This window comes from Hevea brasiliensis, chromosome 6 (assembly GCF_030052815.1).
Source record: "Hevea brasiliensis isolate MT/VB/25A 57/8 chromosome 6, ASM3005281v1, whole genome shotgun sequence".
Classification (NCBI taxonomy): domain Eukaryota; kingdom Viridiplantae; phylum Streptophyta; class Magnoliopsida; order Malpighiales; family Euphorbiaceae; genus Hevea; species Hevea brasiliensis.
Window position 1 is genome coordinate 102,049,448 of NC_079498.1, and position 27,093 is coordinate 102,076,540.

Below are 27,093 nucleotides of genomic sequence, written 5' to 3' on the forward strand. Positions count from 1 at the left end.
TGAACAATCCACGATAATTGTTTTTCCATAGCGACAGTTCACAATGGCAAGGATAAGCACTGAACATCTCCACAAGATAATTAAAGCTGCGCAAACTCTCTTCTCCTCTCTTCTTCATACATGGCACTAATCCCGCATCAAATAGTTATGAAAGTTGAGAAACGAACAGAACATATAAATTGGAAGTTAATGGCCAACTTGCAACATATTTAACTGGACGGAGTCAAAGGGTGATCAAGAAGACTCATGGCATACGTAGGTGGCCTCCGTTGCACTAAGTGGAAGAGTCTGCGTCATAATTTGGGGTAGTGGGCCTGTTTTCGCGCGGCCCCTATCAACATTATTTCCAAAGTAATTTTTATGTTATCTGGACATTGGATAAGCACCAGTGAATGATGATCACCAACTTTCAAGCTGCAACGGGAATGGAGCAAACACAGTTTATGTTCTCATTGCTGATTTGCATTTCTGTTCATTTTCATCAAGCAGGAATCTTCTCATTGCGAGCTTTACTCCTGGATGCTGCACAACGCGACCTGCATAGCCTCTGTTTCTCCAATGAAGATGACTGCTACGTCGAAGGATCTTGCTGTTGATGATATTTTCTTTGCTAATCCAATACATCTATCTACTAGAATCCCCACCACACATGGGGCATTTCTAAGCATCTGTTATAATCCAGAACCATCAGGAAGTCGCAAATGACTAAGAGGATTTCATGGACAAGAAGGAAAATGAAGAATTATGAAGAAATGCTTGCTAAATTTATCATGTTTCCATCTGGTTCACAATGCGAACAAACAAGCAATGGTGAAAACCAATTTCTGAAACTCTATTTTGATTGACTAACATTTGCTTCTCCAGCATTAGCATAAAAATTTATAGCCATTACAGTTGAGTGCCTTCAAACGTGTAAGCAGATGGTTTGCATGCATTGCAGAAGTGAGCTTCAAACTGGAAACAAGCAACTTAAGAAAGTTATTCAGGAGTAATCACCGTTATCCTGTGAATAACAAGAATAAAAAAAAAAAAAATAGAGAAAAGGGAAGAAAAGAAAGGACGCCTGGGTAGAAGATAATTGAGAAAGAAGGGAAGAAGAGAAAATCGAGAGAAAGAGAGAGAATTTGGGGATATGTAGGATATACTGATTTTGTGTATATGTGAAGAGTGTTGCAAGTTGAATATTTACAAACCTAGGGGTGAGCCTAAATCTAATTAACTTACGAATTTTATTTACAAAAGGATATAAATTTTCTGTACAAAATTGTTTAGTCCAGTGATTGAGAATATATCCAATTATTAGATTCAGATTCGAGATTTTATTCTCCCATCCCCTTATATATATATATATATATATATATATATATGTATGTATGTATAAAATAAAGTTCGATTACATTGAGAACGAACCTTATTTTCCTTTTGGGCCTGGTGATAGTGGCATCTTCAGCTTGGAGGATGAAAGCTTTGCTCGCAAAACGTTTCCAACATGGTGATGTATTGTTGCAGAAAGTGCCAAAGAGGTGAAGACTTCACAGCCTGTAGACAAATTTTACCGGGATGATTTTCTTAATTTGGTAAATTTTCAATTTTCCTGAGCACGGCATACTTTTGTTTTGTAGCATGTTCTAGTATTTTTTTCTTTCATGAACCTTTGCTTGGTCATATTTATCTGCAGACCGCACCGACAGGTCAGAGTTGCGGTGTAAAATCATTGTCTTCTTTTCTTGATGCTAGAAGAGGCAAAGATTTGAGGCACGTCCAGGAGGTTCTTCCTGCCAATCGATCATCTCTCTCTACTTTCAAGGAACATAAGGATTTCAAATTGAAGTATTCGAGTGGTCTAATCAGTAGTGAGAAAACATCTCTAACATGTGAGAGGGAAAATATGCAATGTCAAAATCAAGATAGAATTGATTTGACTGGCAAATCTGTTTTGGATGAAATCCCAAGCAAGGAGAAATTGTTGGTACCATATACTGCAAAGAAGCGCAAAGGATATAACTCAAAGCATGAATTAAAGGGACAGATAGAAAGTACTCAGGTGCATACATCTAGTAGTTTGGTGATGAAACCAGAGAATCCACAGCTTTCTGATGATGGAAGCAGGCAAAATATTCAAGTTGTTTCAGTATTGCCATGTAAAGATCATGGTATTGCACAGGACTCAAAGTCCCTTACTCAGAAAAACAAAGTTGTTCAGACAACTCTGGTACCTTGTAGTGATGAGGAAAAAAGAGTATCTGCATTTCTGATTCAGGTGATTTGTTTTAACAAATGAAGAATTTATAAATGTAGCATTATTTGGTTTGAAATTGTGAAGGAACTACTGGAATAAAAGACTGTCACCTGTCCAGTTTCTAGCATAAACATAGGCTGTTCAATATTTGACCCACAAAACAGATGAAACTGTACCATAGCTTATGGTTCTTAACACTGCTTTTATCATGATATGTTGCACAAGGCTGTGGTTGTTAGATTTATATCAGCTCCACTCGCCTCTTTTCAGATTTTAAATTATTGGTGTTTTTCTTCTGACTTCAGATATGCAGCTATACCTTTATTGGGTTGAATACCATATGAAAACCTCTCAAATATATATTTCTCAAACATATTATTGGAGTTTGTGTAACAATTACTTATTAAATGATTAAAAGTCCTCTCCACAACATCCTTAGGTCTACTTGCTTTGTCAATATGTTTTTATGGAAGTGAATCTTCCCATCAGATCCTGTTTTTGAGTTGTCAGAACTATTTATGCTGATTTCTTTTCATTGTGTTATGTCTTGCAGTAAGATATCTCATTAAATTAGTTAAACACTTTAACTGATTGCATTAACAATTTCTCAACTTTGGTGTTTGACTTTCTATAACAATGTCTCACAGGTCAAAGAGAAACTTACAGCAGCAGAATATAAAGAATTTGTGGGGTTTATGAAGGCACTAAAGTCCAAAGCAATGAAGATGGGCAGTGTTCTAGAATCTATTGTGATATTGTTTTCTGGACCAGATAGGCGTCCTCTTCTTAGAACGTATGCAAGTGTTCCTTACCTTATACAGGGATTGCAAACGTACTTGTTCTAAATTTTTACTTGGAAGTCTGGATCTGGTCTTATTTATTTATTTAGGTATATTCTATGGTTACTTTGTTTAAAACAAAGTAAAATTAATTTGTTATAGAAAATAAGGCGATTTAATAAAATTTTACAATTTATCTAATTAGATTTTTGTAAAATGATTTTTTTTCCCATAAAGTAGTCAATTGTGAGAAATTGAGGCAGTAACTGATTGGCTTAGGCCTACAACAGTCACTGAGGTGCGAAGTTTTCTGGGCCTAGCTGGCTACTATAGGCGTTTTGTATAGAATTTCTCCAGGATAGCAGCTCCCCTAACTAAGTTAACTTGGAAGAATGTTCCGTTCATTTGGACAGATGATTATGAGGAAAGCTTCCAGAAGCTTAAGGAATATCTAACTATAGCCCCTGTGTTGACATTACCAATGAGTGGTGAAGGATATATTATGTACTGTGATGCCTCCAGAGTTGGTTTAGGGTGAGTTTTGATGCAGCATGGAGAAGTAGTGGCTTATGCTTCAAGGCAGCTAAAGAGGCATGAGCATAACTATCCCACCCATGACTTAGAAATGGCGGCTGTAGTCTTTGCATTAAAGATCTGGAGACACTATCAGTATGGTGAAATGTGTGAGACATACACTGACCACAAGAGTTTGAAATACATCTTCCAATAGAGGGATTTAAACTTGAGGCAGAGGAGATGGATGAAACTTCTGAAGGACTATGATTGTACCATCCAGTATCATCCTGAGAAGGCCAATGTAGAAGTAGATGCTCTGAGCAGAAAATCTTCTGGCAGCTTGGTGCACATATTAGCGGTGAGGAGATCGTTAATTCACGAAGTATACGAGTTGATAGATCAAGGTCTAATCTTGGATATTTTAGATGAGGCAGTATTATTGGCCCATTTTTCAGTAAGACCAGACCTGTGAGATAGAATCAGAGTTTCTCAGCACAGGGACCCACAATTAATGAAGATTATAAAAAAAGTACAGCAGGCTGAAGGTTGTGAATTTGGATTTGCTAGTGATGATGCTCTTATGCAAGGTTTCGGGATATGTGTGCCTAACGTGGGCAACCTCAGGAATGAGATCATGCAAGAGGCACACTGTACACCCAACAGTGTCCACCCAGGCTCGACCAAGATGTACCATGATGCGAAGGATAACTACTGGTAGAATGGCATGAAGAGGGACATGGCAGACTTTGTCTCCAAGTGCTTGACTTGTCAGAAGGTGAAGTTTGAACACCCGAGGCCGTCAGGGAAGCTGCAAGAGCTCCCTATCCCAAAATGGAAGTGGGAAATAATCACTATGGATTTTGTAACTGGGTTGCGTCGTACCACGTGGGGATATGATTCGATATGGGTAATTATAGATCAGCTGACTAAATCAGCTCATTTCTTGCCTGTGAGAACCACTTATTCTGTTGCACAATACACCAGGCTCTATGTTCGAGAAATAGTCAGATTGCATGGAGTTTCTGCTTCCATAATATCTGACAAAGGGCCCCAATTCACTTATAGGTTTTGGAGAAAGCTGTAAGAGGCACTTGGCACGCAATTAAACTTTAGTACCGCCTTCCACCCCCAGACAGACGAGCAGTCCGAAAGGACAATTCAGACACTAGAGGATATGCTTCGTATGTGTGTACTGTATTTCGGAGGTCAATGGGATGATCAGCTACCCTTGGTGGAGTTTGCCTACAACAATAGTTATCATTTGAGTATCGGGATGGCACCCTATGAGGCACTATATAGCAGAAAGTGTAGGTCTCCTCTGTGTTGGACGAAAATGGGAGAAGCAAAGGTGCATGATGTAAACCTAGTGCAATACACTTCTGAGATGGTTCCTTTAATCAAGGAATGATTGAAAACGGCTTTCAGTAGGCAGAAGAGTTATGCAGATCCCAGACGGAGGGATGTAGAGTTTGCAATCGGCGATTACGTATTCCTGAGTTTCTCCGATGAAGGGAGTTATGAGATTTGGAAAGAAGGGCAAGTTGGCACCTCGGTATATTAAACCTTTTGAGGTTACTGATAGAGTCAGAGCGGTTGCCTATCGGTTGGAGTTACCACCCAGCTTTTCTCATGTTCACCCTGTGTTTCACATCTCCATGCTCAGGAAATACATACCTGATCCTTCTTAGGTGCTACATCCGGATACAGTAGAGCTGAAAGAAGACTTGACATTTGAGGAGCAGCCAGTAGCCATAGTAGACTACCAAGTGAGGCAACTAAGATCAAAACAAATCCCTATGGTTAAGGTTTGTGGAGAAGCCAGTCAGTGAAAGAATGCACCCGGGAGTCAGAGTGGGACATGCGTAGCAATTACCCTTATTTGTTCAATGTGTGTGTAATTCTGTTCTTTTATTCTACCTTGTGCAAAAATTCGAGGATAAATTTTTTGTAAGGGGGGAAGAATGTAACACCCCTAATTTTTAAATAAATTATTTTATGGGTAAATATTAATATTTTATTTTATTTAAATTTTGAGAAATTATTTGAAGTTTTTCAGATTTTAGAAATCGGGTTAAATTTTCCAAAAATGTGAAACTTGGATGATTTTTAAAAATTAATTTAAAGACCACATAGCAAAATTAAAAATATATTTAGACTCTATGAATTTTTTTTCGAAATTTTTGGGCCTCGTTTTTGGTCCCAAGATAGAGTAAAAATTCAATTTTTGGTATCCTGAATCGAACCGGCTGAATCGAACTTGACCGGGTCGGACCGATTGAATCGAACCGACCCTTTTCCTTTTTCTTTCCTTCTCCCTCGCACATCCCGACTCCCTCTCTTCCCTTCCCTTTTTCTCTCTCCTCTCTCCTCCCCACTGCCGACCGCCGCCACCCAGCCCTTCCCCTCACGCCGACGACCACCCTGGTACCCTTCCCCTTGTCGGCCGCCGCCTGGAATAGCCGGAAAACGTGCCCCAAAACTCCCCTTTGCGTAGCGCGCCGCTTTAGCTTCCCTGGCTAATTCCGGTCGATCCGGCCACCGATTGGACCAGGTCTTGTCCTAAAACCCATCTACACCTCAAGAGCTTTCCATAGACACCAAGAACACTAAAATCCATCGAGTAGTTTGTTTAATTTTTGTCAGGAAAGTTTTAGCCCATTTTGACTTTTGGGCTAGATTTCTCGTAAATCGTGAACCCCACGAAAAATCTGAGAGTACCGGAGTGCTCCCCTTAGCGAGAGCTTTGCGAAAATACCCATTTCGAATTTTTCCGACATCATTTTTCGGTGGGTCCCATGGAACTTCGTAGTATTTTTCTAAGTACTAAATGAGCTTAATAAATTTCATAAAAACTATGTACTAACCCCCGTGTTGTGGGCTTCGTAGAGGTACCTTCAATTCATAGAAATTCAAAAGTTGCTCGGATCTGCAATTTTAAGTCAGACAGGCAGGCTACCCAAACCTTACTTTTTCTTAATTATCTAGTACTTGATTACAATTAAAAATCTATAAAATATTCGTGGTAGGTTAAAAAATTATAATTCCTTTTGCATTAGCTTAATAATATTGCTAAGGACCGCAGGGCAAAATTTTAGAATTTTTAGAGCTCATTTGGGTTGTTTTTGCAAAAGAGTTAATTATAGGGACTAAATTGTAATTTTTCAAATTATGGCTATTGACTATTTGGATGGGCCCAAGAGGGGCCATGTGATGTGATTGAGTTGGAGATGTGTGACTTGTGGATATAGAAGTGTATTTTGAACCCTTTTGCAGGTTGGGTAGGTCCTAAGTATAGAGGAGACTTTTGCCGAATTTTCGACACGACTTTGGGCTTCTTTGGTCCTTTCTAAAATTGTATTAAGTCAAATATATTAAATAATTATAATGAAATTATTAGGCGAGCCGGGACAGCCTTTTTCCTCCGCCCAGCCGCAGCAGTGATCTCAGTTCAAGTCTGTGAGTAAAATATTAATTTTAATTATAACTTCAATATTATTATATGTTCAGGAATGCCCATGTATCACTTATAAATATGTATCTATGTAGTTAAATACTAGGCACATTTTATATTATATTCTTAATTGATGAAGTGTCATGGATGTTGTTTATGGTAATTTGGAGCAGTGTGCGTACGTTGGTGTGCGTGTGGTATTGGATATGGATAGGACAGGTAGACGTGGCTTGAGAGACACTCGTTGAGATTTGGTCCTTTATGAATAAGTCGGGGTAGGCACGGCTTGAGATGATCTCGCTGGTCCCCGCATTTAGTTTATCTAGCGAAAGTCCTGCTTGAGAGACATTCGTTGGCAGAGGTTGGATTAAGAGAGCTGTATAGGGGATCAGCTCCCATATATATACTGTTTGAACATTATTGGGTGTGTGAGTGCTCCAAATTGCCTTTTTGCTGTTATGATGTGGTATGTATAAAAATTTCAATGGTGTTGCATTCCACTCATTATGATGCATTAGCTCTAGGTAGCTATAGAAATTGTTGTTAAAATTGATATTTTACTCTCTGAGTCGAACGGTCACTCCTGTTCACCTTATTTTTTCAGGCTACAGAAGGATACTTGTTGTGACTAATCTGCTTCTCTTCTTCACAGGTCAATTAGTAATATCTAATGTATTTTGTACAATTTAGCCAAAATTTTAGACTTCGCATATGTTAGAAGTGTTTTAATCAATTTGGGACTGTAATATAATATTATGTTTAATTTGTAAGAACATTAAATGCATGTATGTGTGAGTGTGATTAGATTGGATGAGGGAGCTGAGCTCCCATTTGATTTATGACATGATGAATATGTGGAGGGTGAGCTGAGCTCCCCAAATTGTTATATATTGTGTTTATAGGTTGGGCAAGTCAAAAACTCCCTGTTGTATGGTCTATATTATGGCCGGATTCTGTCTGGTTGAATTCTTGAAATTAGACTTAAAATGGGTCTTAGGATTGGGTTAAGGAATAGTTAGAGTTACTACGGGCCTCGGGGGCTTGAGGCTAGCCCAGGTCCTAGTGCCAGTCCGGCCCATAGTTTGGGTCGTGACATGGTGTAGGGGTGGGGCGTGAGGCGAAATATCATCCATTAGAATTATATAAAATGCACCAGGTAATGCCCAGGAAAGATGGTGGAGTCACAATGGTCTCACTTAAGTACCACCTCCTTAGACAGCATTTCCTAGACATGCACTTCATACAATCCTAATAGAATCAAACCACTGGTAAGTACCGTCTTCCCATAACACTACCACGGTACTAAGGATCCTAAACTACCTACGTATCCCCCTCGCTATCCTGAGGAAGAATCAGACCCCCTCGTAGTTCGACACTTGAAACTGTGGTGATGCATGTTCTTCTACGCCTTACACACCTACATGTGACATGTTGATGCGTGTTCTTCTACGCCTTACACAACTATGTCGTGCCCCCTAAACAACGTCTAAGGACTTACCAAAAAATATCTAATTCGTGATTTGAAAAAAATTGGGATAACTTGGTCTCAAAATTCTCTCTGATTTTTGTACTTCCTGTATGCTATTTCCTATCATGAGAATGCAAATTTTATTGGAGATTCTATAAAAAACATAGTCCTCTGAGGGATCTCTTTTGCAAAAACTTTCTTTTAGCCTCAAAATTTTTGAGAAAAATCATTCACTAAAAAGACTTCCTTAAGGTCACAATACAATTTCCCTCTGATTTTTCTTTTTCTTCTCTCCCCCTATGGTTTCTTCCTTGACTCATTTATCTTCCATGAACTCCATTCTCTGTGCCCTAATTTTTGCCTGAAATGCCTTTTTGGGTTTTCATCTCAGCGAGCTTGCTCTAACTTTTGCCTGAAATGCCTTTTTGGGTTTTCATCTCAGCGAGCTTGCTCTAACTTTTGCCTAAGTGGCCCTTTCGAATTTTCCACTTAGCGAGCTCTCTTTTTTCTTTTCTTTTTCTTATTCTTTTTCTCTTTTTTTTTTCCTTTGAAATTAGACAATCACCAGGATATTCATATCAAGCACCTATTCTATCATGCTCACAAGACAATAGGTTAAATCAAAACAATGCAGTTCAATTACTTAATCTTTTGATGTTTCCCTCAAGACACAAACATTCACAATCATAATTAAATAAAACCTATTCCTGGTTAATGCAATAAAAACTTCTTTATTTATTCAGGTACACCATTACTCCCTCTTACATTTAGTTTTGCCAAATTTATAACCTTACAAAGTTAGAAATAAGCTTTATAACCTGCTGAATGGCCTTTTCAGGTTTTCCATCCAGTTCTTCTCTCATCTCTCCTTTTGCCTAGACTGCCTTTTGCAGGTTTTCAATCTAGCATTTTTTTCTTTTCTTTTTTTTTTTTTTTTTTTTTTAACCCTTACTTTTGCCTAGACTGTCTTTTGTAGGTTTTGACCTAAGCGAACTGTCTCACACAAAGTACCATTTGAGCTGTCTAAATTGGTAGTTATTGAAATTCATTTCCATCCAAGTCGATGTTCTTACAACACCTCTGGCAAGATCTTTTGACTATGTATGGACCATCCCAGTTTGGCTTAAACTTTCCTCTTAGATCAAAAGGGATGGGCTGAGCTTTGTTTCAAAACCATATCTCCCTCTTTGATCTTTCTTGGCTTCACCTTCTTATTAAAGGCTCTAGTTATCTTCCTTTGATAAGCCTACACATGATACAAGGCTCGCATCCTCTTTTCATCAATCAAAGCTAGTTCTTCATATCTCTTCTAGGCCCACTCATTTTCTAGGATCTTAGCTTCTAGCATCACTCTTAAGGATTTGACCTCTTGCTTAATGGATAGCACTACTTTAGTCCCATACACTAAAGAGAACGGGGTTGCCCTCGTGGATGTCCTTATAGTACTACGATAATCTTAAAGAACATAAGGAAGTTTTTCAGGCCTATCCTTATGTGTTTTGAACATTTTTTTCCCAACTAGAACCTTTCCATTCATATGGGGACCACACATTCCTACATGTACTTCTTTCATTATTTGGTCAGCCTATTTTTCTATCACACTTAAGAGTTTGTAGAATTGCCCCCCAGCTAAAGTAAGTTGAGCAGCTAATTTATGAATTATTGCTCTATCTCTTTTGTAGGCTTATTGCGAGTATTCTCTCACTTCCAGAGACCTCCTTATGTCTTCATATCATTTTCCTTCTCCCTCTAGGTCAACAGGTGCCACTTATTAATTCTTCATAGCATGAAATTTTACTCCTCATTAGGATAACTAGCCAAGTCAACTTTTGATCATTCTTTTCCTATGGGGACATTAGCTTGGCTTGGGAATCAGCCATCTAATTTTAAGCTCGAGGCATGTGCTTCTTGGTACTTTGTTAACAAGGCTATAAATTTATCTCTTTCTTCTTGGGTTAAATCTTCAGCTAACTTAATGTCTTTAGGATTATTTGGTGTACCCAAATTAATAGAGATTGATTTTGATGCATTAATAGAAACCGATTCTAAATGATTATGAATGTCATGCATATGCCCATTAGAATAAACATCAAACAAGTAAGCGTAAGAATTTGGTCATGTTGTTGATCTTCGCCTTAAAATCAGCATCAAGTACATCAAAAATGGAAACATCTGTATCACTACTATGAGCATTACAAAGACAAACTCAAACTTAGGAGTGTAGCTTTAGGTGCTTGACTTCCATGCGATCTTTAGATCAATGGTGCTGATTTTCTACTCTAATTCTTTCACATGTAGTAACCCCTAATCATATGTTCAAGTAATTGCCACCTCTTTCAAGAACTTAGGAGGCTTTGGCTTTTCTTTCTCTTCTATTGGCTCATAGTCCAAGCCATGACTCGTGATCTGCCCCTTTATCTCAAGAAAAGTCACCAGACCATCTATACTATCTCTTAGGCCTGCGCTAAGAAAAAACTTCATCTCTTTCTTCATAGTAGCCACTTTTAAACCCATCAAGTTTTCATAGATCCCAACAACTTGAAAATCAGACACTAGTGGGCTGAACCATCTAGTTGTAATGCAACTATCTCCTCATCAGAATCAGTCCAGACATCCAAAGGACCCTCATCATAGCTAGAATTATCACAAATGTCAACAACCATTATAGACTGAGGTTTATTGAGCTTTTGGATGGGTTGGATAGGTTCACTGGGCTTTTGGATGGGTTGGATAAGTTCATTGGGCTTTTGGATGGGTTGGATAAAGTTAATAGTGCGTTAGGGTTTTTGGGGTGATGGAGATCATATAGAGACCTAGTGTAGGTGGAAATTCTAGCTAGGCATGGGGCTTTTGGGTTGATTTTCTGGGTTAATTATCCTTTTGGCATCAATTAGGTCTTAGATATTATGCTTAAGTTGAAAGCATCAGTCGGTGTCATGATTATGGGCTTGGTAGAACCAGCGACATTGATTGATATCGTAGCTAGGTGGGAGTGGATTTGGTGGTGGTCTGGGTGCTAAGAGCTATAGGAGGTCTTGAACTTTGAGACGCTCCAAAACTTAGGATAAGGGTTGGCTGAATTGAAAAAATCTCCTTGGGGTGAGAGACATAATTTGAACCTCAATAACTTTAATGCCACTTAATTGGCCTATCTCAGGGCCTCTTTCCAAAGTTGACCACAATTTTCTTTTCTAGCTCAAACATCGTGGCATTCAAGGTTTCATTAAGCATGGCCATAGTTTCTTCCATCTTAAGTAGTGCAGGTGAAATCCTTACTAATCTTTTCCCTTCCATAACCCAAGTGACCTGATAGGAAGTCTTTTTGGTGTGTTTTGAGGCTATGTTTTCTCAAAAAATAGGATTTAAAGGTTAACCTAAGTATGCTATGTACATGAATGCAATGCATGAATGGACCAATTTTTTTCTTTTTTTTCTTTTTTTTTTCCTTTACTTTTATAAAACTAAAACCAAACCATACCAATAGAACCAAAACTGAACCAAAACCAGACCATATAAATTGAACTAAAATCGGACCAAAGACTGAATCAAAATCGAAAAAAAAAAAAAAAATCTCTAGAATTGAATCTTCGCCCCCTTATACCTTCAACTCTCACGTGCAGGGTAAGCAAAAAATTATATCCTAGGCTATGGTACAATGGACACACCAACAGGGGGTGGTCCAGGACGATCCTTCCCTCACAAACAAAGGATTTATATCCTTAAAGTTTAACCATAAGTAAGCACCCTCTTGCTTAACATGGGTTTTGAAATGGACTTGGGCCTATACACACATTGGGTTTATGCATAGGCTTAGGTTCATATCAACTACCACTAGAACTTATGGTTTGAACAGTAAGGATACGAATCCAGCACAACAAAAATCTACGGGGTACCTAGGGTTGAAATCTATGGCTCATGGGCTTTATTGGGTAGGAAAAGGGTCACCCATGCGAGAGCTTGTCCATTAAGCACAACGGCCGGAGCTGTGGCTCTTTTATATACTCAAAGGTACAGGCATGGGGTGCTAGCATTCACCAATTCGTCATAGCTCGAGTAGAACCATGGTCTCCTTGGCTAGTACTAACGGGGCTAAAAGGGTAAGGGTGATCCGTGTGATAGTGTAGTGCAATGCAAAAAGTTTAACAGAGGAATAATATTAGACTAATAGAAACATGTTGGAGTAACTATCCATTTAGTCCCCAGTGGAGTCGCCAAACTGTAGGGGTGGGGCGTGAGGCGAAATATCATCCATTAGAATTATATAAAATGCACCAGGTAATGCCCAGGAAAGATGGTGGAGTCACAATGGTCTCACTTAAGTACCATCTTCTTAAACAGTATTTCGTAGACATGCACTTCATACAATCCTAATAGAATCAAACCACTGGTAAATACCGTCTTCCCATAACACAACTACGGTACTAAGGATTTATGCTACAAAGGCATAGATAGACAGGAGTCGCCACCAGGTAATAACCGGAACATATTAAGTATTTCTTCTAAGGGTCATAGATGGAAACTTACTCCTTGCGAGTTTCCACAAGTCATTACCATAGCCCAATGTCTAGGTTCGGGATAGTGGAGTGCGTAAGGGAAGGTGTTAGGCACCCCCTTACGCTGGTCTAACCTCGTTAATTCAGTGCCAGTCCTCTACTAATGTTTCTAGAAGTCTTGTTTATTATTCCTTTATTAAACTTTATCCTAAAAAATGCAATTCTAATCCTACACACGCAAGTAATTCACAAAAAGGGTTGTTGTTTACACACAATTTTCATGTACAAGTAATTCCTATCTATGGGGTTGCTAATTATTTAAATGATATTTACCAGATGACTAAAATTAATTTATTATTGGGAATTTAATTTATAAACAAATTCAATTTCAAATAACCCTATGTTTCTGTTTAACCTAATTAATTAATTTTCACCAAGTTACCTTAAGGATAATTGAACTAAGTTAATTATGTACATGTGTAATTTATTCTAATATCACATAAGTCCCAAACAATCACAACCTAATAAAGATTTCTAACATGCAAATTTATTTTACAATTACCAAGTATTAAATTAAATTTATTTTACATGCCAATATTAGTTTAATTTACAAACAAGATTAATTTTAATTTACAAAGTATTTATTTAAATTAATTACATGCAAAAGTCAGTTAAATTAAAAACAAAGTTAATTTTAATTTACCAAATAAAAGTTATATTATTACTACAGTTTCATGCCAATGGTTATTCAAGAAGTCTTAGAGCTACTTAACTGTTGGTAAATGCAGTTGCCATTGGGGCAAGCTACCCTTAAAAAAGGGTCTTCTCTTCTAGTATGGCAATGATATCACAGCTTACTCCCGTTTAGCTCCATATAAGCTCCGCGCAAATGCCCTCTTTGGTACTTACCTTAGGGCTACTTACCAATTTTGTTTGTAATAAAAAATAAAGAAACTAAAGAAAATAAAAGAAATAAAGAAAATATTAATAACAATTTACATTGGATTCTAACTCTAGTCTCCTAAAGGGTTAAGATTCCTAATTAGTTACAACTACCTAATGGTCCAAGTCTTCTAACATGATCCAAACACCTTATAACACTTCTTGAATTAAAAGAATACAGAAAATAGATCAAATATCAATTAAAACCTAAGAAAATACAAGAACATGCATAAATATACAATCTTCAAATTTTGGCAGATTAACAGTAGCAAGAAATTCGATTTTTTAAAAATAGTTAAACATGCCTAAAAATCATAAAAAAATTACAGAAGACAGCATACATATCATACAATAACATAAAATTTATAAATCAAACAAAACCCTAGCCGAATGATCTACATAAATCGTAACTCTTCTAAGTGACAGAATCGTACTACTTTTTTGTAAAATTCATAACTCATTAACCACAAAAGATATGAATGCAAAACCAATTGGAAAAGATTCATAAGATTCTGAAGTTAATTTTAGACACTAAATTTGCACAAAAATATTAAGGAACAAGGGAGATATGGGCTTCACAAGTCGGATATCCTGCAAATCAGATTTTACAGGAACCCTAACTTCAAACAGCCATAACTTACAAAATATTAAAGCTTTTTTAGTGATTCTTGAGCCTAAAATTAATGGAATTTCGTGTAGAATATGAATATAATTTTTACAAATTTTTTACAGATTCAGAAAATAAAGAAAAATAATAAAAATACGAGAGACAGAAACTAAACATGTGCAGAGTTGTGTATCCCCTCAAATTAAACATGATTACATGATCTATATGAACATATAAAATAAATTGAAGACAAAGAGCATAGAATTAAAATATTGTGTGGCATAGATCTTGAAAAGAAAACAATAAAAACTGACCTTTCAGAAATCTTGTATGAAAATCTTCTTGAAGAAAAGAAAAAATAAGGAAGAACTCAAAGAGTCTTGAATATCTCTAAATTTCCTATAGCTCTGAATTTTCTCTTCCTCTTTCCTCTCATCATCCCTTCTTCTCTTCTCTAGTAGGGTATTTATAGGGTTTTGGGAGAGAGGTGTGATAGGGTTTGGAGTCTTAGGATGATAAAGTTTAGATGACTTAAACAACTAAAATTTCTGAGTTCGAATAAGACTGGGATATGGGTGAGGTGTTTCAACCAATAGGAAGGCAAGAAAAAAAATGGAAGGCACCAATAGGGAATGAGGAAGAGGGTGGGGCCAAGGAGGAGAGAGATATTTTATTATTTTAATTTTTAGAAAATAATTAAATGGGTCCCATTTAAAATTCATAACTAGGCTTTCTTAGGCCCATAGAGCCCAATTAAACTTAATTAGATCTATTTAAGAACTACCCATATTAAATTTAAACAAAATAAAATTTTATTTAAATTTAATTAAATTAATTTCCCCAAAACATTATTATTATTTTTATTTTTTCAAGATCATGCCACAGAATTAATAATTCAGCTCCATGACTTCAATTATATCTTACAGTCATATAATTTTTCATCATCGGGTTTCCCACGGCCTCAATGCACATACTCATTACAAATTAAGGGTCTACACATGGATAATTTTGACATATAATACTGGCCAAATTTCCCTTCCAATCTTAATTAAATTTAAATGAAAAATTAATTGTTCAATGCACATACTCATTACAAATTAAGGGTCTACAGTTTGCCCCCCACTTTGGCGAAAGTTGAAATTAATGCGAAAGCATTGCTCAAGTTTCGTCAAAGTGAAACTCAAATTTCTAATAACTATGAAACATTGGCTATGAGTACCAAGTATATCTTGCTCGGTCGACATACTCTATGTTATGAGACTAGCTACGGTCTCATAATAGTATTAACTGTGTCATGTGAAAAATGAGTGTATCTTGCTCTGTCGATACACTCTGCGTCATGAGACTAGCTACGGTCTCATAACAGTAATAACTGTGTCATGTGAAAATTGAGTGCATCTTGCTCTGTCAATACACTCTGCGTCATGAGACTAGCTACGGTCTCATAACAGTGATAACTGTGTCATGTGAAAATTGAGTGCATCTTGCTCTGTCGATACACTCTGTGTCATGAGACTAGCTACGATCTCATGACAATGGCAACTGTGTGATTCAAAATATTGTGGATTCGTATTTAGGACCACAGTCCTAAACTACTTACGTATCCCCCTCGTTATCCTGAGGAAGAATCAGACCCACTCGTAGTTCGACACTTAAAACTGTGGTGATGCATGTTCTTCTACGCCTTACACACCTATAGGTGACATGTTGATGCGTGTTCTTCTATGCTTTATACAACTATTCCATATGTCCTAAATAACGTCTAAGGACTTATCAAAAAATATCTGTCTTGAAATGTTGTGGGTTCGTATTTAGGACCGCAATCCTAAACTGCCTACGTATCCTCCTTGCTATCCTATGGAAGAATCAAACTCTCTCGTAGTTTGACACTTGAAACTGTGGTGATGCATGTTCTTCTACGCCTTACACACCTACAGGTGACATATTGATGCATATTCTTCTATGTCTTACACAACTATGCCATATGCCCTAAAAGTCTAAGGACTTAGCAAAAAACATCCGTCTTGAAATGTTATGGGTTCGTATATAGGACCACGATCCTAAACTACCTACGTATGCCCCTCGCTATCCTGCGGAAGAATCAGACCCCCTTGTAGTTTGACACTTGAAATGATAGTGATGCATGTTTTTCTATGCCTTACACACCTACAAGTAACATGTTGATGCATGTTCTTCTACGCCTTACACAACTATGTCGTGCCCCCTAAACAACGTCTAAGGACTTACCAAAAAATATCTAATTCGTGATTTGAAAAAAATTGGGATAACTTGGTCTCAAAATTCTCTCTGATTTTTGTACTTCCTGTATGCTATTTCCTATCATGAGAATGCAAATTTTATTGGAGATTCTATAAAAAACATAGTCCTCTGAGGGATCTCTTTTGCAAAAACTTTCTTTTAGCCTCAAAATTTTTGAGAAAAATCATTCACTAAAAAGACTTCCTTAAGGTCACAATACAATTTCCCTCTGATTTTTCTTTTTCTTCTCTCCCCCTATGGTTTCTTCCTTGACTCATTTATCTTCCATGAACTCCATTCTCTGTGCCCTAATTTTTGCTGAAATGCCTTTTTGGGTTTTCATCTCGTGAGCTTGCTCTAACTTTTACTGAAATGCCTTTTGGGTTTTCATCTCGTGAGCTTGCTCTAACTTTTGCCTAAGTGGCCCTTTCGAATTTTCCACTTAGCGAGCTCTCTTTTTTCTTTTCTTTTTCTTATTCTTTTTCTCTTTTTTTTTTCTTTGAAATTAGACAATCACCAGGATATTCATATCAAGCACCTATTCTATCATGCTCACAAGACAATAGGTTAAATCAAAACAATGCAGTTCAATTACTTAATCTTTTGATGTTTCCCTCAAGACACAAACATTCACAATCATAATTAAATAAAACCTATTCCTGGTTAATGCAATAAAAACTTCTTTATTTATTCAGGTACACCATTACTCCCTCTTACATTTAGTTTTGCCAAATTTATAACCTTACAAAGTTAGAAATAAGCTTTATAACCTGCTGAATGGCCTTTTCAGGTTTTCCATCCAGTTCTTCTCTCATCTCTCCTTTTGCCTAGACTGCCTTTTGCAGGTTTTCAATCTAGCATTTTTTTCTTTTCTTTTCTTTTTTTTTTTTTTTTAACCCTTACTTTTGCCTAGACTGCCTTTTGCAGGTTTTCAGCCTAGCGGGCCTGTCTCACACAAAGTACCATTTGAGCCTGTCTAAATTGACTGGTTATTGAAATTCATTTCCATCCAAGTCTGATGTTCTTACAACACCTCCTGGCAAGATCTTTTTGACTATGTATGGACCATCCCAGTTTGGCTTAAACTTTCCTCTTAGATCAAAAGGGATGGGCTGAGCTTTGTTTCAAAACCATATCTCCCTCTTTGATCTTTCTTGGCTTCACCTTCTTATTAAAGGCTCTAGTTATCTTCCTTTGATAAGCCTACACATGATACAAGGCTCGCATCCTCTTTTCATCAATCAAAGCTAGTTCTTCATATCTCTTCTAGGCCCACTCATTTTCTAGGATCTTAGCTTCTAGCATCACTCTTAAGGATTTGACCTCTTGCTTAATGGATAGCACTACTTTAGTCCCATACACTAAAGAGAACGGGGTTGCCCTCGTGGATGTCCTTATAGTACTACGATAATCTTAAAGAACATAAGGAAGTTTTTCAGGCCTATCCTTATGTGTTTTGAACATTTTTTTCCCAACTAGAACCTTTCCATTCATATGGGGACCACACATTCCTACATGTACTTCTTTCATTATTTGGTCAGCCTATTTTTCTATCACACTTAAGAGTTTGTAGAATTGCCCCCCAGCTAAAGTAAGTTGAGCAGCTAATTTATGAATTATTGCTCTATCTCTTTTGTAGGCTTATTGCGAGTATTCTCTCACTTCAGAGACCTCCTTATGTCTTCATATCATTTTCCTTCTCCTCGAGGTCAACAGGTGCCACTTATTAATTCTTCATAGCATGAAATTTTACTCCTCATTAGGATAACTAGCCAAGTCAACTTTTGATCATTCTTTTCCTATGGGGACATTAGCTTGGCTTGGGAATCAGCCATCTAATTTTAAGCTCGAGGCATGTGCTTCTTGGTACTTTGTTAACAAGGCTATAAATTTATCTCTTTCTTCTTGGGTTAAATCTTCAGCTAACTTAATGTCTTTAGGATTATTTGGTGTACCCAAATTAATAGAGATTGATTTTGATGCATTAATAGAAACCGATTCTAAATGATTATGAATGTCATGCATATGCCCATTAGAATAAACATCAAACAAGTAAGCGTAAGGATTTGGTCATGTTGTTGATCTTCGCCTTAAAATCAGCATCAAGTACATCAAAATGGAAACATCTCAGTATCACTACTATGAGCATTACAAAGACAAACTCAAACTTAGGAGTGTAGCTTTAGGTGCTTGACTTCCATGCGATCTTTAGATCAATGGTGCTGATTTTCTACTCTAATTCTTTCACATGTAGTAACCCCTAATCATATGTTCAAGTAATTGCCACCTCTTTCAAGAACTTAGGAGGCTTTGGCTTTTCTTTCTCTTCTATTGGCTCATAGTCCAAGCCATGACTCGTGATCTGCCACTTTATCTCAAGAAAAGTCACTGGACCATCTATACTATCTCTTAGGCCTGCGCTAAGAAAAAACTTCATCTCTTTCTTCATAGTAGCCACTTTTAAACCCATCAAGTTTTCATAGATCCCAATAACTTGAAAATCAGACACTAGTGGAACTGAACCATCTAGTTGTAATGCAACTATCTCCTCATCAGAATCAGTCCAGACATCCAAAGGACCCTCATCATAGCTAGAATTATCACAAATGTCAACAACCATTATAGACTGAGGTTTATTGAGCTTTTGGATGGGTTGGATAGGTTCACTGGGCTTTTGGATGGGTTGGATAAGTTCATTGGGCTTTTGGATGGGTTGGATAAAGTTAATAATTACATTAGGGTTTTTGGGGTGATGGAGATCATGTAGAGACACAGTGTAGGTGGAAATTTTGGCTAGACATGGGGCTTTTGGGTTGATTTTCTGAGTCAATTATCCTTTTGGCATCAATTAGGTCTTAGATATCATGCTTAAGTTGAAAGCATCAATCGGTGTCATGACTGTGGGCTTGGTAGAACCGGCAACATTGGTTGATATCATAGCTAGGTGGGAGTGGATTTGGTAGTGGTCTGGGTACTAAGAGCTATAGGAGGTCTTGAACTTTGAGACGCTCCAAAACTTCTGTAAGGGTTGGCTGAATTGAAAAATCTCCTTGGGGTGAGACATAATTTGAACCTCAATAACTTTAATGCCACTTAATTGGCCTATCTGGGGCCTCTTTCCAAAGTTGACCACAATTTTCTTTTCTAGCTCAAACATCGTGGCATTCAAGGTTTCATTAAGCATGGCCATAGTTTCTTCCATCTTAAGTAGTGCAGGTGAAATCCTTACTAATCTTTTCCCTTCCATAACCCAAGTGACCTGATAGGAAGTCTTTTTGGTGTGTTTTGAGGCTATGTTTTCTCAAAAAATAGGATTTAAAGGTTAACCTAAGTATGCTATGTACATGAATGCAATGCATGAATGGACCAATTTTTTTCTTTTTTTTTTTTTTGCCTTTACTTTTATAAAACTAAAACCAAACCATACCAATAGAACCAAAACTGAACCAAAACCAGACCATATAAACTAAACTAAAATCAGACCAAAGACTAAATCAAAATCGAAAAAAAAAAAAATCTCTAGAACTGAATCTTCGCCCCCTTATACCTTCAACTCTCACGTGCAGGGTAAGAAAAAAAATTCTATCCTAGGCTAGGGTACAATGGACACACCAACAGGTGGTCGGGGCGATCCTTCCCTCACAAACAAAGGATTTATATCCTTAAAGTTTAACCATAAGTAAGCACCCTCTTGCTTAACATGGGTTTTGAAATGGACTTGGGCCTATACACACATTGGGTTTATGCATAGGCTTAGGTTCATATCAACTACCACTAGAACTTATGGTTTGAACAGTAAGGATACGAATCCAAAGACAACAAAAATCTACTGGTACCTAGGGTTGAAATCTATGGCTCATGGGCTTTATTGGGTAGGAAAAGGGTCACCCATGCGAGAGCTTGTCCATTAAGCACAACGGCCGGAGCTGTGGCTCTTTTATATACTCAAAGGTACAGGCATGGGGTGCTAGCATTCACCAATTCGTCATAGCTCGAGTAGAACCATGGTCTCCTTGGCTAGTACTAACGGGGCTAAAAGGGTAAGGGTGATCCGTGTGATAGTGTAGTGCAATGCAAAAAGTTTAACAGAGGAATAATATTAGACTAATAGAAACATGTTGGAGTAACTATCCATTTAGTCCCCAGTGGAGTCGCCAAACTGTAGGGGTGGGGCGTGAGGCGAAATATCATCCATTAGAATTATATAAAATGCACCAGGTAATGCCCAGGAAAGATGGTGGAGTCACAATGGTCTCACTTAAGTACCACCTCCTTAGACAGCATTTCCTAGACATGCACTTCATACAATCCTAATAGAATCAATGCAATGATAAGTACTGTCTTCCCATAACACTACCACGGTACTAAGGATTTATGCCACAAAGGCAAAGATAGACAGTCGCCACGGGTAATAACCGACATATTCAATGTTTATTCCGAGGGTCATGGATGACAACTTACTCCTTGCAGAGTTTCCACAACCGTCATTACCATAGCCCAATGTCTAGGTTCGGGATAGTGGGTACGTAAGGGAAAGGTGTTAGGCACCCCTTACGCCTGGTCTAACCTCGTTAATTCGAGTGCCAGTCCTCTACTAATGTTTCTAGAAGTCTTGTTTATTATTCCTTTATTAAACTTTATCCTAAAAAATGCAATTCTAATCCTACACACGCAAGTAATTCACAAAAAGGGTTGTTGTTTACACACAATTTTCATGTACAAGTAATTCCTATCTATGGGGTTGCTAATTATTTAAATGATATTTACCAGATGACTAAAATTAATTTATTATTGGGAATTTAATTTACAAACAAATTCAATTTCAAATAACCCTATGTTTCTATTTAACCTAATTAATTAATTTTCACCAAGTTACCTTAAGGATAATTGAACTAAGTTAATTATGTACATGTGTAATTTATTCTAATATCACATAAGTCCCAAACAATCACAACCTAATAAAGATTTCTAACATGCAAATTTATTTTACAATTACCAAGTATTAAATTAAATTTATTTTACATGCCAATATTAGTTTAATTTACAAACAAGATTAATTTTAATTTACAAAGTATTTATTTAAATTAATTACATGCAAAAGTCAGTTAAATTAAAAACAAAGTTAATTTTAATTTACCAAATAAAAGTTATATTATTACTACAGTTTCATGCCAATGGTTATTCAAGAAGTCTTAGAGCTACTTAACTGTTGGTAAATGCAGTTGCCATTGGGGCAAGCTACCCTTAAAAAAGGGTCTTCTCTTCTAGTATGGCAATGATATCCCTGGCTTACTCCCGTTTAGCTCCATATAAGCTCCGCGCAAATGCCCTCTTTGGTACTTACCTTAGGGCTACTTACCAATTTTGTTTGTAATAAAAAATAAAGAAACTAAAGAAAATAAAAGAAATAAAGAAAATATTAATAACAATTTACATTGGATTCTAACTCTAGTCTCCTAAAGGGTTAAGATTCCTAATTAGTTACAACTACCTAATGGTCCAAGTCTTCTAACATGATCCAAACACCTTATAACACTTCTTGAATTAAAAGAATACAGAAAATAGATCAAATATCAATTAAAACCTAAGAAAATACAAGAACATGCATAAATATACAATCTTCAAATTTTGGCAGATTAACAGTAGCAAGAAATTCGATTTTTTAAAAATAGTTAAACATGCCTAAAAATCATAAAAAAATTACAGAAGACAGCATACATATCATACAATAACATAAAATTTATAAATCAAACAAAACCCTAGCCGAATGATCTACATAAATCGTAACTCTTCTAAGTGACAGAATCGTACTACTTTTTTGTAAAATTCATAACTCATTAACCACAAAAGATATGAATGCAAAACCAATTGGAAAAGATTCATAAGATTCTGAAGTTAATTTTAGACACTAAATTTGCACAAAAATATTAAGGAACAAGGGAGATATGGGCTTCACAAGTCGGATATCCTGCAAATCAGATTTTACAGGAACCCTAACTTCAAACAGCCATAACTTACAAAATATTAAAGCTTTTTTAGTGATTCTTGAGCCTAAAATTAATGGAATTTCGTGTAGAATATGAATATAATTTTTACAAATTTTTTACAGATTCAGAAAATAAAGAAAAATAATAAAAATACGAGAGACAGAAACTAAACATGTGCAGAGTTGTGTATCCTCAAATTAAACATGATTACATGATCTATATGAACATATAAAATAAATTGAAGACAAAGAGCATAGAATTAAAATATTGTGTGGCATAGATCTTGAAAAGAAAACAATAAAAACTGACCTTTCAGAAATCTTGTATGAAAATCTTCTTGAAGAAAAGAAAAAATAAGGAAGAACTCAAAGAGTCTTGAATATCTCTAAATTTCCTATAGCTCGAATTTTCTCTTCCTCTTTCCTCTCATCATCCCTTCTTCTCTTCTCTAGTAGGGTATTTATAGGGTTTTGGGAGAGAGGTGTGATAGGGTTTGGAGTCTTAGGATGATAAAGTTTAGATGACTTAAACAACTACAATTGCAGAGTTCGAATAAGACTGGGATATGGGTGAGGTGTTTCAACCAATAGGAAGGCAAGAAAAAAATGGAAGGCACCAATAGGGAATGAGGAAGAGGGTGGGGCCAAGGAGGAGAGAGATATTTTATTATTTTAATTTTTAGAAAATAATTAAATGGGTCCCATTTAAAATTCATAACTAGGCTTTCTTAGGCCCATAGAGCCCAATTAAACTTAATTAGATCTATTTAAGAACTACCCATATTAAATTTAAACAAAATAAAATTTTATTTAAATTTAATTAAATTAATTTCCCCAAAACATTATTATTATTTTTATTTTTTCAAGATCATGCCACGAATTAATAATTCAGCTCCATGACTTCAATTATATCTTACATCATATAATTTTTCATCATCGGTTTCCCACGGCCTCAATGCACATACTCATTACAAATTAAGGGTCTACACATGGATAATTTTGACATATAATACTGGCCAAATTTCCTTCCAATCTTAATTAAATTTAAATGAAAAATTAATTGTTCAATGCACATACTCATTACAAATTAAGGGTCTACAGCTTGCCCCCACTTTGGCGAAAGTTGAAATTAATGCGAAAGCATTGCTCAAGTTTCACAAAGTGAAACTCAAATTTCTAATAACTATGAAACATTGGCTATGAGTACCAAGTATATCTTGCTCGGTCGACATACTCTATGTTATGAGACTAGCTACGGTCTCATAATAGTATTAATCAGGTCATGTGAAAATGAGTGTATCTTGCTCTGTCGATACACTCTGCGCCATGAGACTAGCTACGGTCTCATAACAAGAATAATCGTGTCATGTGAAAATTGAGTGCATCTTGCTCACAATACACTCGCGCCATGAGACTAGCTACGGTCTCATAACAGTTGATAATCGTGTCATGTGAAAATTGAGTGCATCTTGCTCGCCGATACACTCGTGTCATGAGACTAGCTACGATCTCATGACAATGGCAACTGTGTGATTCAAAATATTGTGGATTCGTATTTAGGACCACAATCCTAAACTACTTACGATCCCCTCGTTATCCCGAGGAAGAATCGCACCCACTCGTAGTTCGACACTTAAAACCGTGGTGATGCATGTTCTTCACGCCTTACACACCTACAGTGACATGTTGATGCGTGTTCTTCACGCCTTACACAACTATGCCATATGCCCTAAACAACGCCTAAGGACTTATCAAAAACATCCATGAAATGTTGTGGGTTCGTATTTAGGACCGCATTCTAAACTACCTACGTATCCCCTCGCTTTCCTGAGGAAGAATCAGACCCCCTCGTAGTTCGACACTTGAAACTGTGGTGATGCATGTTCTTCTACGCCTTACACACCTACAGGTGACATGTTGATGCGTGTTCTTCTACGCCTTACACAACTATGCCATATGCCCTAAACAACGTCTAAGGACTTATCAAAAAACATCTGTCATGAAATGTTATGGGTTCGTATTTAGGACCACGATCCTAAACTACCTACGTATCCCCCTCGCTATCCTGAGGAAGAATCAGACCCCCTCGTAGTTCGACACTTGAAACTGTGGTGATGCATGTTCTTCTACGCCTTACACACCTACATGTGACATGTTGATGCGTGTTCTTCTACGCCTTACACAACTATGTCGTGCCCCCTAAACAACGTCTAAGGACTTACCAAAAAATATCTAATTCGTGATTTGAAAAAAATTGGGATAACTTGGTCTCAAAATTCTCTCTGATTTTTGTACTTCCTGTATGCTATTTCCTATCATGAGAATGCAAATTTTATTGGAGATTCTATAAAAAACATAGTCCTCTGAGGGATCTCTTTTGCAAAAACTTTCTTTTAGCCTCAAAATTTTTGAGAAAAATCATTCACTAAAAAGACTTCCTTAAGGTCACAATACAATTTCCCTCTGATTTTTCTTTTTCTTCTCTCCCCCTATGGTTTCTTCCTTGACTCATTTATCTTCCATGAACTCCATTCTCTGTGCCCTAATTTTTGCCTGAAATGCCTTTTTGGGTTTTCATCTCAGCGAGCTTGCTCTAACTTTTGCCTGAAATGCCTTTTTGGGTTTTCATCTCAGCGAGCTTGCTCTAACTTTTGCCTAAGTGGCCCTTTCGAATTTTCCACTTAGCGAGCTCTCTTTTTTCTTTTCTTTTTCTTATTCTTTTTCTCTTTTTTTTTTCTTTGAAATTAGACAATCACCAGGATATTCATATCAAGCACCTATTCTATCATGCTCACAAGACAATAGGTTAAATCAAAACAATGCAGTTCAATTACTTAATCTTTTGATGTTTCCCTCAAGACACAAACATTCACAATCATAATTAAATAAAACCTATTCCTGGTTAATGCAATAAAAACTTCTTTATTTATTCAGGTACACCATTACTCCCTCTTACATTTAGTTTTGCCAAATTTATAACCTTACAAAGTTAGAAATAAGCTTTATAACTCTTGAATGGCCTTTTCGTGTTTTCCATCCAGCTTCTTCTCTCATCTCTCCTTTTGCCTAGATCGCTTTTTGCGTGTTTTCAATCTAGCATTTTTTCTTTTCTTTTCTTTTTTTTTTTTTAACCCTTACTTTTGCCTAGATCGCTTTTTGCGTGTTTTCACTTAGCGGCCTGTCTCACACAAAGTACCATTTGAGCTCTGTCTAAATTGGATCGTTATTGAAATTCATTTCCATCCAAGTCCGATGTTCTTACAACACCTCCTGCAAGATCTTTTGACTATGTATGGACCATCCCGCTTTGCTTAAACTTTCCTCTTAGATCAAAAGGGATGGGTGAGCTTTGTTTCAAAACCATATCTCCTCTTTGATCTTTCTTGGCTTCACCTTCTTATTAAAGGCTCTAGTTATCTTCCTTTGATAAGCCTACACATGATACAAGGCTCGCATCCTCTTTTCATCAATCAAAGCTAGTTCTTCATATCTCTTCTAGGCCCACTCATTTTCTAGGATCTTAGCTTCTAGCATCACTCTTAAGGATTTGACCTCTTGCTTAATGGATAGCACTACTTTAGTCCCATACACTAAAGAGAACTGGTTGCCCTCGTGGATGTCCTTATAGTACTACGATAATCTTAAAGAACATAAGGAAGTTTTTCAGCCTATCCTTATGTGTTTTGAACATTTTTTTCCCAACTAGAACCTTTCCATTCATATGGGGACCACACATTCCTACATGTACTTCTTTCATTATTTGGTCAGCCTATTTTTCTATCACACTTAAGAGTTTGTAGAATTGCCCCCCAGCTAAAGTAAGTTGAGCAGCTAATTTATGAATTATTGCTCTATCTCTTTGTAGGCTTATTAGTATTCTCTCACTTCCAGAGACCTCCTTATGTCTTCATATCATTTTCCTTCTCCCTCTAGGTCAACAGGTGCCACTTATTAATTCTTCATAGCATGAAATTTTACTCCTCATTAGGATAACTAGCCAAGTCAACTTTTGATCATTCTTTTCCTATGGGGACATTAGCTTGGCTTGGGAATCAGCCATCTAATTTTAAGCTCGAGGCATGTGCTTCTTGGTACTTTGTTAACAAGGCTATAAATTTATCTCTTTCTTCTTGGTTAAATCTTCAGCTAACTTAATGTCTTTAGGATTATTTGGTGTACCCAAATTAATAGAGATTGATTTTGATGCATTAATAGAAACCGATTCTAAATGATTATGAATGTCATGCATATGCCCATTAGAATAAACATCAAACAAGTAAGCAGAAGGACTGGTCATGTTGTTGATCTTCGCCTTAAAATCAGCATCAAGTACATCAAAAATGGAAACATCTC

At 36.8% G+C, this 27,093-nt stretch overlaps 1 protein-coding gene across 1 annotated transcript in view; it reads left to right on the top strand.

The window, feature by feature from the left end:
- Positions 1 to 27,093, top strand: part of LOC110631958 (regulator of telomere elongation helicase 1 homolog) — a 107,032-nt gene that overhangs the window by 40,865 nt on the left and 39,074 nt on the right. The gene's annotated exons all lie outside the window — the stretch shown is intronic.